The sequence below is a fragment of the Polypterus senegalus genome, chromosome 1, assembly GCF_016835505.1.
Source record: "Polypterus senegalus isolate Bchr_013 chromosome 1, ASM1683550v1, whole genome shotgun sequence".
In the NCBI taxonomy this organism is placed as follows: Eukaryota; Metazoa; Chordata; class Cladistia; order Polypteriformes; family Polypteridae; genus Polypterus; species Polypterus senegalus.
The window spans coordinates 138,036,453-138,053,212 of NC_053154.1; the positions used below are offsets into that span (position 1 = coordinate 138,036,453).

Sequence of the window (16,760 nt, forward strand, 5' to 3'; positions counted from 1 at the left end):
GAAAATGATATGTTCCCCCTCAAAAAATAATTTGCTTTCATGTTCATTTTATTGTTCTAACATTGTGGCGACCTTTTATACATTTAAAACAAATTAAAAATAAATGTGACACTGCAGGAAGCTGAAAACAATACTTCTATAGTGATGACAGGTTGGATAAGACCCAAGACTGTGAAGGCCCTATTTATCCTAATTGTTTTAATATGTTCGCAAATGCAGATTACATCTGTCTCCCATTAAAGCAGAATTACTATTCAACTGGTTTACAGCGTCTGTGTAAACAACGGTATCAGTAAAGGTATGTAATTATAAAGAGGAGGAACTATAGCAAATTGTTTAAGAGAGCAAGATGCATGCATTTTTAATAGCTATACATTTTAAATCACCTAGTAGATTGCAAGAACTGCTCTTAATGCATTCCTGTTTTTTTCCTATTAAATTAAGCCTTTTAAAAAACAGAAACATTCTTTTTTATTCCTTTTACTTTATACATACTGTATGAACATAGATATTGCAAGTAAATTGGAAAATGACATATAATGTAGCATAGTCTTCTCAGATCTATTTAGTCTAATTTAGGGCTGCAGAGTGTCACAGTCTTGGCAGCACTGGACACAAGGCAGAAAACAGATCTGGACAGAACTGTTTAATAATCTGACAATCGCACTCACCCTTGCACAGTATATATGTAAACCATCTGTATAAATTTGGAACTAGTACATAAAGACATTATATATATATATATATATATATATATATATATATATATATATATACATATATATACAGTGGTACCTCTGTATACGTCTGCTTTGGAATAAGTCCAACTTGGTATACGTCCTGTTTGGACACAAAAAATTTTGCTTGGTATACGACCTTTGTTTGGAATACGACTCGCGTGCCAACCTTGTTTACCTCTCTCGAGACAAAGCCACGACTGCCCACGAGCGTTAGTGCGCCAGTTGCTAGCATTTAGTGAACAACCCGCGCTATAACTCTCTTTGAACTTTCACGTGTGTGATATAGCGGTTCCATAGCTCCTGTCAAAGTCCAGCTTTAAAATAAATAATCACCGCGCTCGCAGCTTGGTGAAGGGGCGTGGTGGTTATGTGGCTGAAGGTTGTCAGGGCGATTAGCGATGTGGGCGTTTCTCACCAAAGTGCACTTGTGAGGGACCATCCGCATTCATGATTGTTCCTGGGGCTGCTTATCTTGATAAACAGAAGCATGAGTCGGCTAGAAGTGGAGTAAAAAGAAAGAACGGATGGGAGAGCGAGAGAGAGAGAGAGAGAGCATGGATGAAGTGGCTGAAGCAGGCAGAGCGAAGGTCAGCTGCAAGTAGGGCGACTCCCCAGTTGGGAAGCAGGCACCGGACTTCTTGTTTTTTTTATTTTTTATTTTTAAAGAATGCCTCCTGCTGTATTTTAACTTCGTCGTTTTTAAGAAGACTTTTTTCTATTGCTTTTAACCTCCACGTTTCACTTCTGATTTTATGGATTATTTATTGGAACTTTGGAGACTGCACTTTAATTTGAACACCTTGTTTTGTTAATTGTTTTAATAAAAGCACTTTGCACTTTTTCACCATCCCCTTGCTTTGTTGTTACCCATGAGGTTAGCAGCGAGGCACATTACCGACGGTGTAGGATTCAAGGGCTCCCCGGCAGCAGATGGGAACATACAGCAAACCTGCATCGTCACAACGTGATTTTGTGTTTTTTTTCATGTAACTTTGAATTGATTGTTGAAAAGTATGAAGGTGGCATGCGTATCTGGGACATGGCTGTTGCATACCGTTTGCTGAGAACGACGGTATCTACGATTGTGAAAAACAAAGATGTCATTAAAAAGTAAAGTGAGGTAAAATTTATTTCATCTAATTGCTTTTGTATGTATGTATTTTAGTATTAAGCAGTGTTTAAATTATTTTATACAACTCCATCAATGTATAATATGCCAATAACAATAGGATTTTTTTTTTTCATTGGAATGGATTAATCATTTTCCCATTATTTCTTATGGGAAAAATTTGTTTGGTATAAGTCAAAGGGTCTGGAACGAATTAAGGACGTATACCGAGGTTCCACTGTATATATATATATATTCAGAAAGTATTCAGACCTCTTCACTTTAGGCAAATGTTATCATGTTACAGATTTAATTTTAAATAAATACATTTCCCATTTCTCCTCATCAATCTACACTTAACGACAAAATGAAAACACGCTATCAGAAATGTTTTGCAAATTTATTAAAACCAAAAAACTGAAATATCTCATTCATATAAGCAATCAGACATTAATTCAGTGCTTTTTACAATCCCCTTTGGTAGCAATTACTGAAGTAAGTCTGCTTGGATAAGTCAGAACAAGCTTTGCACACCTAGATTTGGGCAGTTTTATTCCAATCTTTCTGGAAGATTCCCTCAAATTCTGTTAGACTGAATGGCAAGCATCTGTAAACTGACATCTTCAGGTCTCTCCACAGATGTCCAATCAATTCAATTTGACCCAAGTAGACTCCAGTCCGGTGGCAAACATGGCTCAGGGATAACTAAAGCCAACAGGATACACCTTACCACAATTCGGAGTGCCAAGAGAAAGGGTCTTAATACTTATATTAATGCAAGTATTTACATTTTCAGTTGTTTTTTATTTTGATTCTTAATAAATCTGAAAACCTTCTAAAAATGTTTTCATTTTGTAATTATTTGTTATTCAATGTAGAGTGATACACAAAAATGGCAAACTGAACCCTTTCAAATTAAATCTACAGCATTTCTTATAATGTGTTGAGCTGGTGCAACTTAGAATATATTTAGTTAAACTGGATGGGTACATCACGTCACATCCACCACAGGACTGCCGATGACAGAAAACCATGTAAATATTTTGCAAAATACTTTGCTTAGTACAATATAATAATACCAAAAATTTTACTCAAACATGGGGATATGGCATAGTCCTAGCACGCCTGTACAAAGTAATATAAGGTTTTCAAAAAGCTAGCATTAAAGGCAAAACTAACTACTGATCTTAAAATACTTGAGATGAAAAATCTGATCAGTGTAACCATTACACAGGCTTGCAATTTGTTACCTAGCAAAATATTTATTTTTGGAGTATGTGCAAATTCCTTTGTGCCTGATGCTGCTAGCCTGATTTTGGGTTGCTGGGCCAGTGGATTTAAGTATAGCAGCACAGCTTGTAAGTTATACTATTTAAGAGTTTGATCATTTTTCTCTCTCACACACACACACACTGAACTCTGCATAGCTTCTAATTATGGCTTTGCTCTCTCTGAGAACATCTCTCTCCCATGTCCATGATTGTGCTCACCAGAATATTCATGCCAATATTATGACTGCTGCATAAACATACTTTAAATATTGTCATACATGTGAGCATGGGAGGCAGCTAGGGGGCTTGAATCAAAGAAATTCCTAAACCAGGGGTTTCTGAATGCATTAACCCTTTCTATTCTTCTCCTGCAGACCATTCTCAGGAAATTCTGCCTGGCCCTGATGACGTCAATTCTGGTTCCGGGCCCAATGACGTCAATTTCTCTGCCTTTCTTTAAATACCACTGTTTTCTACCTGTGCATCAGTTCCATTTTGAACTCCATAATACCAGTTGCTTTTCTGTGTTTCAACAACCTACAAATATACGGGGTGGCTACCCCAAACCTTTTAGTGGCTCCTTGGTGTCTTGTTGTGACAATATGTGTACATAAAACTAAATATTCATCAGATTTGAATTTCTGACTCCATATATATGAACATGTGCTGTATTTGCGTAACTTTCACCTATAATAAAATGTAAGCAGAAGCACTTTTGTTAATAATAAGAAAGTCGTTAGCAATTCAAACAGGTTCAATGCATTGTGAAGCAGGGCTTATCTAACAAAAGACCTCAAGGATAACAATAAGATTCACTCTTGCAAAAAAGAAGATAGAATCGTGTAATACTAAGGTTAAAAATGGCAAAGTAATATTTCTCATCTTCCAGAACTGCATATAGCATGACTGAATATATTTGTAGGTTACTAATACACAGCTTATTGTGTCTTTTTGTTCTCTTTTCTTATATATAAATGTCTATGCGTGGAAGTGTGTCTGTCTGTCTGTCCGGCCCTGAAGTGAGAGGTGGAGTCAGGCTAAAGACTCTACCTCCAAGGATACGCCCGTGAGGCCAGCACTTCAGCAAAACACAACATTCAAAGAAAGTCACTCACTCATCCGCTATTACAGAAGAATGGCGAGCACATCAGCAAAACTGTATCCCTTTTACTTTTCCTCCCGCCGCTAATACACAAGTGTGGCGAGCACGTCGGCAAAATGAAACCTCCGAAGAAAGAGAGTCACTTAACCACTAATACACAAGCAAGGCGAGCATGTCGGCAAAATTAATCCACCTAAGAGAGAGATGCCCAGAGTACAGTAATCCCTCGCTATATCGCGCTTCGACTTTCGCGGATTCACTCTATCGCGGATTTTAAATGTAAGCACATCTAAATATATATCACGGATTTTTCGCTGGTTCGCTGATTTCTGCGGACAATGGGTCTTTTAATTTAGGGTACATGCTTCCTCAGTTTGTTTGCCCTGTTGATTTCATACAAGGGACGCTATTGGCGGATGGCTTAGAAGCTACCCAATCAGAGCATGTATTACATATTAACTAAAACTCCTCAATGCTATAAGATATGCATCCCGCGCGTAGCTTGATTGTTTGCTTGTCTCTGCCTCTATCTCACCCTCTCTGACATTCTCTGCGCCTGACGGAGGAGATGTGAGCAGAGGGGCTGTTTGCTTAAAAGATACTGACGCTCCTCTAAAAATGCCGCGGCAAACTTAAAAGCACAAGTATTGATTTTTTGATTGTTTGCTTTTCTTTGCGAGCGCTCTCTCTCTCTCTCTCTGAAATTCTCTGCTCCTGAAGAGAAGATATATTTGCATTCTTTTAATTGTGAGAACGAACTGTCATCTCTGTCTTGTCATGGAGCACAGTTTAAACTTTTGACTAAAGGGTGTTATTTCATGACTAGAGGGCTATAATAATGTTAACAGGGTGGGAGAGTTTATAAGGGCTTAAAATATATAAAAATAACCATACAAACATATGGTTTCTACTTCGCGGATTTTCATCTATCGCGGGGGGTTCTGGAACGCAACCCCCGCGATCGAGGAGGGATTACTGTAGTTCCTTTTAATTACCTGACATCTCTACATTTCAATTTTTTTTCAGACTATTTCAATAGTTTCTAGGACCCCAGGCTTTTTACAGCACTGTCTTACACAGCTGGTATTTAATATATATTTATTTTAACATAATATATAATTAACTCACTAAGGGGTTTTTTGGAATTTCATAGGTTTTTTTTTGGTGACAAACAAGGATTACTGCTCCCTAAATCCTCATTCACACTTCCATATTCACCTGTGTTCTTTTCTGCAGTTGCATAAAACATGTAATCTATAACACACTGGCAAATCAATTCTGTTTTTGCCATTCATTCACATTACTGTAATGGAGTGCAATATATTTTTACATAATGTAACATGCTAGATATTTTCCAAGCTAAGACACCAGAATGCACCATCATGCACATTACCGTATTACTGTACACAGAAACTTGCTGCTGCCAACCCCCACTTCTGCCTGCCGTTATCTAGCAACCGCCTTATCCTAGATGAGGATCTGCACACTTTCTGCAATTTATTTTTTCCACCTTTCTTTATCTACTAAATGACAGCCAGATGTGTGCAGAATAATGCATAAAAGTGCTTCCAGAAAGAAATTAAATGCCCTCTTCTTTTTTTGCAAAGTGAAATGCAGAGTTTCATTGTGAATTCTGTTTCAAACAAATTGTTTTGCTCATCACTGCTTATCAATACCTTATGCCTTGTACTCCCACTTCTTTTCGTTTGATGCTTAGCCTCTCATGTGTTAAAACCTTCAGAAAAATTCCAATAAATAATGTCATATGCACCACCTTATCATATCCTTTTATTGCTTCCTCAAAAAACATAACCTGAACTGATTTTTGACTGTTCCTCTACTGTATTATTTGTAAGGTTAGCCCAGTTAGTATTTCGGTAAAGTCCTCCAAGATTATAATATCTCACCTTAAAATTGTTTTTTTATATTGATAAAAAGGTGAATATTGATACTACTGTTTGCACTGGAGTACCTTTAGTGCAGTATTAAATCTCCAATGCTTTCTCGTCAAATCCAGACATCCTCAACGCGTCCATTCAGATTGTTTTATATACTGTAAATGGCAACTTTCTCAACTTTTTGCTTTTGTCACTCTTTCCTAAAGAGTGCCTGCTGTGTGTTTTTGTTTGTGTTTATTAAACTATACCTTTAAACTACTTGCCTTCCTAGATTGCTCCTAATTCTGAATCCATCTTTTCCTGCCTTCTTTTTGAGCCTGGCAGTACCGCCTACACGGCACATAAAATGTATTCACCTTATGGATGAATGCTGATCCCTTTACTCTCCTAAGGGTGCTAACTCTCCCCAGTAGGAATGGTATATACATGTACTGCTTTATCTTGTAACCCATTTTATATCCCATTGTACTAAGGAAACTTGGTTGCTTTTTAGATGTAAGATGCAATGTACCTTTATTGTCACTGTACAATACAATTGCATATTATTTGTAGCAAGCCTACAGATGCCTTAAATAAAAATATATGAGGAGACAATAAAGCACATAAATGAAGTCACAAATAAATGAAATCACAGTGAAGATTACAGTCACTTTAGTGCTCATGAGTTCCACATGGGTCATGTATAAGTGTGTGATTATGTGTGGTTGATGCAGAAGTTCAGTTTGATCAGTGGTGGTTTCTGTTATATGAAGGGGCAGTGATCACTATGTATTTAATAGGCTGACTGCTTTGGGGTAAAAGCCGTTCTTCAGCCTGGTAGTATAGGCATGCAGGGCTCTGAGGTGCCTGCCAGAGGGCAAAGGAGTAAAAATGCTATAGCCGGGGTGGGTGGGATCTTTACAAATGCTCTTTGCTTTTCTGCTACAGTGGGTACTATTAGGCTATTTACTCCATGTTCTGCAGGTTTCCACTGCTGCTTGATCCCCCCCCCACACACACTGAAAAGCTTGAACACAAGATCAAAAATAAAGTTTTAAAGTACAAATATTTTATTTTATTTAACTCCTACACAAAAGTAACCCGCAACACACAGCACTTTGTTCACTTTTTGGAAAACAAACCTAGAGGGAGATGCGAAGATAGAGTTTTTAAAAGTTAAAGGCATACAGATTATTCTGTTGTCTTCTACATTTAAATTTGGCCAAAATGAATTAATATTTTTTGTTTATTTTCTGACACACAGGGGGCCACCCAGCTATACAAATCTTAATGTAAACTATTATTACAAACAGATAAACAGCCTTTAAAAATTCAACCAATAAATACAAATAATTCACAAACTGATTAAAAAGAATAAACTGATTAAAATTACTATATACACTAATGTAACTATTTTAGTGAGATTTCTTTATAAGTAAATGGAATGCAACCTGCCTTTACAGAATTTCATAGACAAAGAACAAATAACTAAAGGGAAGGTGCTGACTATTTGCAGTTTTCTGTTATTCATATTTTGTTCCTGTTTAATTAATGGTAGTTTTACAAAGTGCTTTTTTAATGCTAAGTCATTAAGCAACAAAGCCCTTTATTGAACTGTACCCTCATGGTTTAAGTAAAAAAAATCCAGCACTGAGAAAGAGACTACAGAGAAACTGGTGACAGATAAGTTGCTGAAAAGGCCTAAAGATGATTCATAAGATGGAATTGTACCTTCAGACCTGACTCTTCAATCAACAGCGACTCTGCTCTACTGAGCCTCATTAACCAGTGCAACATCTCCAAGTTCAGTTGTTATGGTTTGTGTCCATCATGCAGTTTTCAATCTTTTTAAAAGAAAGACTAACAGCCAAATAGACATTCAACACCAAAAACCAATGTCTGTTTCGAACATAAAATGTGTCTTTATAAACATCAGAATGTAATATCCATAATTCTAAAATGTCAGTCATAACCCATAAATTCATGCTGTACACACACACACGCAAACACACACACAAGATATGTAGTGTGTGAAAATATATTCATTAACAAAATCAAAGTCCCTCATGTATGATGTATTACTGCTCTGAAAAATAAATTCAGTAATAAGTAATTAGTAAAATAATCAAGGGGTCAGATAATTCAGAAACACCAGGAACAATTATTTTTAATTTTCTCCAAGACTACCTGCAAGACTATCCTAGCACAAAGCAAGGAAAACTTAGTCTCTATTTGGCATTCACTCAAAATATACAGCAGAATAATTTAACAACAGCAAATGAGAGTTAAAATTAAAAGAAAATAAACTTAAAAACTGTTTTTCCTAATGGAAGAATGTTTAATAAAACTTGAAAAATCAAGTCATCTATAACACACTAGCACCGAGACAGAAACAAAGGGATAAGCAAAATGAAAAATAAAATATATCAATTGGATAAGTAAGTATGGAAAATAACTTAATGAATGGATTAAACATAAGATCTTGGTAATGAATAGTGCAGTACTATGCACTATAATATATTATTGTAGGAAAACAACATACATTTTCAGTCAAAATTAAAAAATGCATTTACTGTATACTGTATATCCTGTACCTAATCTTATTATATATATATATATATATACAGTATATATATATATATATATATATATATATATATATACTTATCTACTCTCTATATATAAAATCCTAAGCCTAAAAGTGCAACAAGTTTGTGCAACGATCTTATGTCACTTTTTTATTTTGTCATGCTTTAAATTGGGCTTATTTTAAAACCTACATACAGTATACATGTTTGGTATCATTCTTTTCATAATTTATCGAACTTTATGTGATGTTGTAAGCTAAAAAATATCAAGAACTTACTGTATGTCCCGTGATACGAGACTTTGTGACAAAAGATTTAACCACGCCCGGGACCAGAAATAAAAGACAAAGCGCCATGCGAGATGCAGATCACACAGTACGGCAGCAGGAGCAAGCCAGCAGCTGATCAAGCAAAGAGGAGGTAAAAAAAATGTAAGGGGGTTTGGAAGAGCGACTGCTTCTCCTTGGTGCATTTGTATATATATATATATATATATATATATATATATATATATATATATATATATATATATATATATATATATATATATATATATATATATATATATATATATATAAATATATAAATAGTGGCCTGCAAGTGGAGCACCAAACCAGACACAGACAGACACCAGGCACAAGTTCAGCACACACCACACATTAAATTCCCAGGGGAAACACTTTCCAATCGTTACCCTCAGCAGGACAGTACTCTCTCTCTCTTTCTCTCTCTCTCTGTCTGTCTCTCTCTATCTATCTCTTGTGATGTGTGAGTCTCAGACTTGTGAAAACACTGAGCTGTCACTCAAACACATGCAGCATGCAAGCAGTGATGATGACATCGTCCTGCATTCACTCTCTTCAAAACAACAGATAGCATTCCTGCACAAGAGAGGAAACAGAAAGTGAGTGCAAGGCCAGGTCAAGCAGACAGTTTTAAATGTTCTCCACAACAAGCATCGGGCGACAGATGTGTTACACAGTGAGTTTACGAACTTGCAGCTGCACTAGCACAGGACAAAGTTTCAACGCATAGGGCAGTTGGGGTCTCAAAAATCTCACTATATATACATATATATATATATATATATATATATATATATATATAGATATATATATATAGATATATATATATAGATATAGATATACAGATCTACAGTGGCCACCAGGGGATGCACCAGCTGCCCCAACCTGACAAAAACACACACCAACCACAAGTCCAGCAATACACATTTTTTTTTTTTTACCAGTCTTAAGTTGATGTCACATTACGTGAATTCGAATTGTTGGGTATTTTAGGCTTGTCAACGTCAGCTGCTGATCTTGTCACTGTACCATGTTAATTTAAACAACTGAAAATTGCTGGGCATTTCTAATTTACCAACTGAGTCCTGACCTTCCAGTACAGTCATGCTTGCCCATCTGTGACAGCCAATAACATGCTGCTTATTGGAACCGGTGCTGTACTAAGGGTTAACAGTTATGACTTTTTCCATTCTGTAGTGGTACATAAAACATGAGACATCAGACAGAGGCTTCTTTTCTGTTTATGTAGTACAAAACACCTTATAGGACTGCATATGAGTAGTACTTCTGGATGACCATTCAATGATTGCCAGTTCTCATGCACAAAGAGTCCACCCATACGAGTTAAAAAAAAAACAAACCTTATTGATTTTATCAGATTGAGTTGCAGAACAGTTGGAGTCAGTCGCAGGGCATTCCACATTACATGATCAGATTCACAGAAGCATGCCACCAACTGCCATCAACTCACTAAGTTTATGTAAATAAAGGCTACAGCTGAAGCTTATTGGAGAAGTCATGTCATTTGACATATCCTTTATTTTCCAAGAAAGTCCCAGTGAACACTAATATACTTGTTACATCTATCACTAACCTTTTGTATGCCAATCAAATAAAATATTGTGTTTACTTGTACAACCATACTTCAATAGCTTAGTGCGCTCTATGGGAAAAGCTCATTAATGCAGGTAGTAGTCACATGGGGTACACTGTGGGCATTCATTTGTTCTGCACTTTCATGGAAGAACCATCCTGTTTGGCAAAGGCTCACTACACGACCCCACTCAAACTCCAATAGTTGCAGGAATAGTGCACAATGACGTCTAACAGGCATGTTTTCATAATGCTGTGAGCCCCACTGGTTGATGGCAGTGATGTGAGCTTAGCTGCACTCAGCTGCACTGTGCCACAGCGGGGCGCTTCACCAATCTTGGGATGTTGATAAAACATTGAATCCCTTGCCATATTATATTACATGTGTTCCTTTTAAAATTTCATATATATATATATATATAACACACAAACACTATATAAAGAACATATATGTTAATTTTCTTTAGCTTGATTGCCTGCTATACCAGCATATAGTGCTGGTATACATATTTATAACCTTTAAAAAGTAAAAAATCTACAAAGTAAGTTACGTGCATAGTTTAATTACTTCATCCATTATTATACTTTTATTTAATTACTCCCCTTGCTCAGATTCATTGCAGTATTTTATAATAATTTGTTACAAATTCTGACATTAAACCTCACAATGGCGTTTACAAAAAGTGAACATAAAACAAATGGAAGAATAGGACTATGGAGGAGCAATACCATTTAAAACATTATTTGAGTACAGTTAGTTGAAGAAAGAGCATTGCTTTTGCCAATGTCCTATTTTTCCCATACAAAAATGTATACAATCCTTAATTTGCAACATATAAAAACTGTATTTAAACAACCTCACAAACCATCTGGCACACTAGCTTTAACAGGTGCTCACAGAGCTTACAGTTGTTTGTGATATTGTTAGGATCTTAATAATCATAAATATTTAATGTCTCCCTGACCCTGCCCTACTGAGTAGTATTACTTCAGATTCTCTATGAGTACTATGCTCTGATGCTCCCCATGTGAGACCTGAACGTATTAATGCAATGCGCATGTCGGTAATCAAACCTCTATGGCTCTGGTGGTTTGTGCACCTGTTGCTACTCCGCAGTCATGCCAACCTGACACCTGTTCAAGCAAATACACCTCAGTATGATTAAGAAAACGATTCAATTCTCTAGTATTGTGCAGTGCTTAAAATATAACTTTGCAGGTGCACTCCGTTATATAAAAACACTTAGCACAGAAAGCCATAATAAAAAAGAAGGAAGTGTTAAGATAAATAAAATCACACAATGCTCTAGCTCTCAGAAACTGCCATTCATTGGAGTATTTCAAGCCTGGCAGTGAAGTCATGGTCAGGCAGCTGCACATACAAAGCACATAAGGTAAAAAAAAATAACATAACAACAACAAACACAAAAAACTTGAAACCAGACAGTTTTATTTACCGTGCTGAGGCAGGTTTGCAGAAATTGTCAGCTGCTCTTCCATTGTTAATCCCTGATGTGAAAGCAGCAGGTAATCAAAGAGCCCTTCTGCACACTACTATCTCCTTTACAGTGGGAGTGTAATACTATAGCTGCTTTCTCAGGTGTATAATTAGCATGTGTGGCTTCCTGACTCACCATAACTTATCTAACCTGTTTCATGACTTGCTGACATCACTTCCTTGTCTGACTTTCAGTTGGTGAGATACTAAAACTAATGATGACAGCATTTATGAAACTGTAATATTTGATACAGTGCTTCTACTCTTTCTGAATGTCCCAAAGGTTTTATATTAAGAAAACACTTGCCATTTCTTTCTCCATCTGGTTTTGCTTTCCTAAACAAAATACAATTAAATAATATTGCCAATCCTACGTCTCAAAAGTAACCTACAAAGCAACCTGCTCACAGAGCTATTCTCAAATGACACTAAGTTCAAGGTGCTCTCTCATGCACCTTCTCGATGGGGGCAGAGCTGAACAAACTTCTTTGTTCTTTTAGGTTTGTACACAGGCAGAAAAACTCAAAATTGAATACAACAGTCCAGAATTATTTTCTTTTTTGATGCTTAATCGTTTGCTGTAGATATGTTTCCTAAAATGCATATAACTTTGCATATAAAAGAAAAACTTTCCTAATAAGTTTTGCATATAGTGTGCAAGCAGTTTTGTTTTCAGTTTCAGCAATGAGGGTTAAAATTATGTGGTCAAGGGATGGATTTTAATGATCTGATTCATTGTCTCCAAATTTGTTTGGGGAAAAAAACAAAGCTTTCATTCTGAAGGGCAATGGAAAATGAAAGTTTTTCATTTTGCAAGCACACTAACACACATACACTCCTTAAATAGAAACTAATTTACAAATTTATGTCAAAATTACTAATGACTAAATTATATTGTTCATGTATTTTTATTTACCAGATTTCCTGGTAATGTTTATATCTTTTTATATAGGTTGCTTTTTAGCACCCTTTGCTAAATCCTGTCTATTCATTTTAAGATTGACTTCTTACTTAGGTCTACAAAGCATATTATGCCTGACTTTACAGAAAGACAATTCAAAAACAGGATTACTGTGTAATGCTCACTTGTGCCTCTTCATCACAAAGTGCCTTTTTTAGAATATAATGAAACATGACAAAGAAGAAGAAACAGAATACTATAATATGTGGAAAATACATTATATTTTATCTGCTGATATTTCCTTGATGATTGCTTCATTTAATCTCATTGAACAAACAACCTCAGGGTTTGCAGTCCAAAGCCTTAATCACTGCACCACACTGTCTGTTGCACTTTATAAATATTTCCAATGTTTTACGTTTTTTTCTGAATACTTGCTCTTGTTATCACAGCAGAGTGCTTAACCTATATTATATAGATAGATAGATAGATAGATAGATAGATAGATAGATAGATAGATAGATAGATAGATAGATAGATAGATAGATACTTTATTAATCCCAAGGGGAAATTCACATAATCCAGCAGCAGTATACTGATACAAAGAAACAATATTAAATTAAATAGTAATAAAATGAAAAAAATTAAAATAAAATTAATGTTAGCATTTACTCCCCCGGGTGGAATTGAAGAGTTGCATAGTGTGGGGGAGGAAAGATCTCCTCAGTCTGTCAGTGGAGCAGGACAGTGACAAAAGTCTGTCACTGAAGCTACTCCTCTGTCTGGAGATGACACTGTTAAGTGGATGCAGTGGATTCTTCATGATTGACAGGAGTTTGCTTAGTGCCCGTCGCTCTGCCACAGATGTTAAACTGTCCAACTTTAATCCTACAATAGAACCTGCCTTCTTAACAAGTTTGTCCAGGCGTGAGGCGTCTTTCATCTTTATACTGCCACCCCAGCACACCACCGCTTTGAAGAGGGCACTCGCCACAACCGTCTGGTAGAACATCTGCAGCATCTTACTGCAGATGTTGAAGGATGCCAACCTTCTCAGAAAGTATAGTCTGCTCTGACCTTTCTTACATAGAGCATCAGTATTGGCAGTCCAGTCCAATTTGTCATCCAGCTGCACTACCAGATATTTAAAGGTCTGCACCCACTGCACACAGTCACCTCTGATGATCACAGGGTCCATGAGGGGCCTAGGCCTCCTAAAATCCACCACCAGCTCCTTGGTCTTGCTGGTGTTAAGATGTAAGATTTTTGAGTCGCACCATTTAACAAAGTCTTTGATTAACCTTCTGTACTCCTCCTCCTGCCCACTCCTGATGCAGCCCACAATAGCAGTGTCTTCAGCGAACTTTTGCACGTGGCAGGACTCATATTGGAAGTCTGATGTATATAGATTGAACAGGACCGGAGAAAGTACAGTCCCTCGGCGCCCTGTATTGCTGCACACAATGTCAGACCTGCAGTTCCCAAGACGCACATATTGAGGTCTGTCTGTAAGATAGTCCACAATCCATGCCACCAGGTGTGATATATACATATATAAATATATAGTCAAGCACAAGAGTGTGGGGCATAATTTACAGGTGTCGGGCTAGCTACTATTATGGGGTCGATTTGAATGTGACACTGTGACTAACCCATTTACATTTGACTTAAGAATGGAGGAGGACATTCTGGAAGACTGATAAGTTCACTTTCACCAAAGACAGTAACTATCCCGCCTCTTCAGCTTCCACTGCACCATAAATACCACGACCAACAGGAAGACGTCATCATTTGAAATGAGACCTTCATTAGAAATGTCGATTGCAAGCTCATTAATCTTTGTCACCGTGACGTGACAATAACTCACCATATTTTTTATATTTTCACAGTTTCAAAACAATGGATATTAAATGGAATACCTGCTGGTGCCCAACTCTTCTTTTGTTTCTCTGCACATTTGTAATATTTATAATACCAAGTTGACTTGCTCACTTACTCACTCCCCATTCAGTTAAAATGCTGAAATTTGGCAGGACTGTACATCTAAGTCAGTAGGTATCTGATAAGAAAGACATTTCAATATATTAATATTTAGGGGTAAAAAAGCCTACTACAATAGTAAAACTTAATACCCCAAAATCTCATAACTGAAAAAGGAAAATCTACTTATTGATATGTGTCACTGTTATTCCTATAACAAGTGGACTATTCGAAGGCTTCAGGTTCTTTTCTCGCCTCAGTGCTGTCAGCATGCAGAGAATGATTACGCAGAGAAAGTGGTTTTTCGGTATATGCAAACGAAGGAAAATACTTAAAATTTATTTGCAAAATTCACTCGTGAAGCCAATGCATGATGGAACAGAGTGAAGTACAAATTTTTCTTTAGCTGATGGAGATGCTGTTCTTCAGTAATTGGTTTCCTTAGATTTTTTTGTTGGTAGACACGTATTCAAGCCCACAAATAATGAGGCAGTACTAATTCTGGGCTTTGATGCCAATACACAGTCAACATTTTTAGGAGGTTTTGGTTTTGAATTAATCAACTTGAAGTCACTTTTACCCATTAATGGTATTGATTTATGTCCTATAATATGGATATCTGCTGCAATCTCTTCCACACAAACATCAAACCCAACCTCCAAATCACCATCCCTTTGGTTCCCTCTCCACTGTAGATGTTCATGATATTTTTTTTTCTCCTGGTCTACTTTGTACAATGCTTAAAGCATTCAATTCACTGCATGGGCCATGTAAATGTACAGCCTGTAAACTTCATTGGTGTTTATAATAAATTAAAGTAAAATGTGATTGAGTGTTAGAACTTTATTGCCTAGCTATGACTTTCATGGTAAAGCCATATTAATAAAATGTTTTAAAAATGATAATAATACTGTAGTACTACACTTGTTTTTCCACATGTACTTACAAGTGGTGGAAAACTTGAAAACCAATTCTTGAGTGAGCAAAGTAAATAATCACATCTGAAGCTGAGTTTAGTTCAGTTCGCTTGCTGCAGCTGTATGTAGTGCACGTTACAAAGTTAGGATTTGTGATTTGCTCTACTTTTTTATTTCACTTTCCAACATTTTCATTTTTTAAGTTAATCTGATGTTTATTTCAGGCCTTATGGGTTCCAGTTTTTCTGAGGTAAACTGTTGTTCCCATACACTGTGCCCGTTTTAGTTAGGGAAATGCTTTTGATCTAAACCCTCCAAAACTTTGTATCAGTACAAGATTACAGATCAAACCATAACATTCCAATTTGATTGAAGCTACAATTTTTACAGAATTTAATTATATTTATAAACAAAATTCCCATTGCTCAACCATCATCATCTCTTTTTCTGTTTTTTTTATTTTTAATTCATAAGTTTACAACAGTATTTTATTTCTGGAATAAAATACATTCCGTCACTGTGAATGACTTTGTGTATTCTCCTATTTTCCTATTATTAAATACTTCAAAACTCAATATATGATCTTTTCATATAATACACTACCGTGGCTGTCTGTTTGTCTGTCCAGGATTTTAAATCACCTGTAGCTCGCAAACCGTTTGACCTAGTGACCTGAAATTTGGTACACGTATACTAGATGACGTCTACTATCCGCTTTCGGGGTAATGATTGACCTCCAAGGTTATTGCTCTTTCTTTTTTATTTTATTTTATTTTATTGTGGAATCAACTGTTGGCAGCAGCCAGCAGGGTGCCTGTGTGCTGCATCCGTATGTGCGCCGTTCTCATCCCTACCACCTTTGCCATCACTTCCCCTACCT

At 36.4% G+C, this 16,760-nt stretch overlaps 1 protein-coding gene across 5 annotated transcripts in view; it reads right to left on the reverse strand.

Moving 5' to 3' along the window:
* LOC120532652 (inactive N-acetylated-alpha-linked acidic dipeptidase-like protein 2) overlaps positions 1 to 16,760 on the reverse strand; it is a 2,009,486-nt gene that overhangs the window by 1,583,833 nt on the left and 408,893 nt on the right. The window contains exon 1 of one of the 5 annotated variants that reach the window (XM_039758902.1): positions 12,042 to 12,146. The exons of the other annotated variants lie outside the window; for them this stretch is intronic. The gene's annotated coding sequence lies outside the window, so the exon portion shown is untranslated. Of the gene's footprint in view, positions 1 to 12,041; positions 12,147 to 16,760 lie in introns of those variants that run through there. 5 annotated transcript variants of the gene reach the window in all.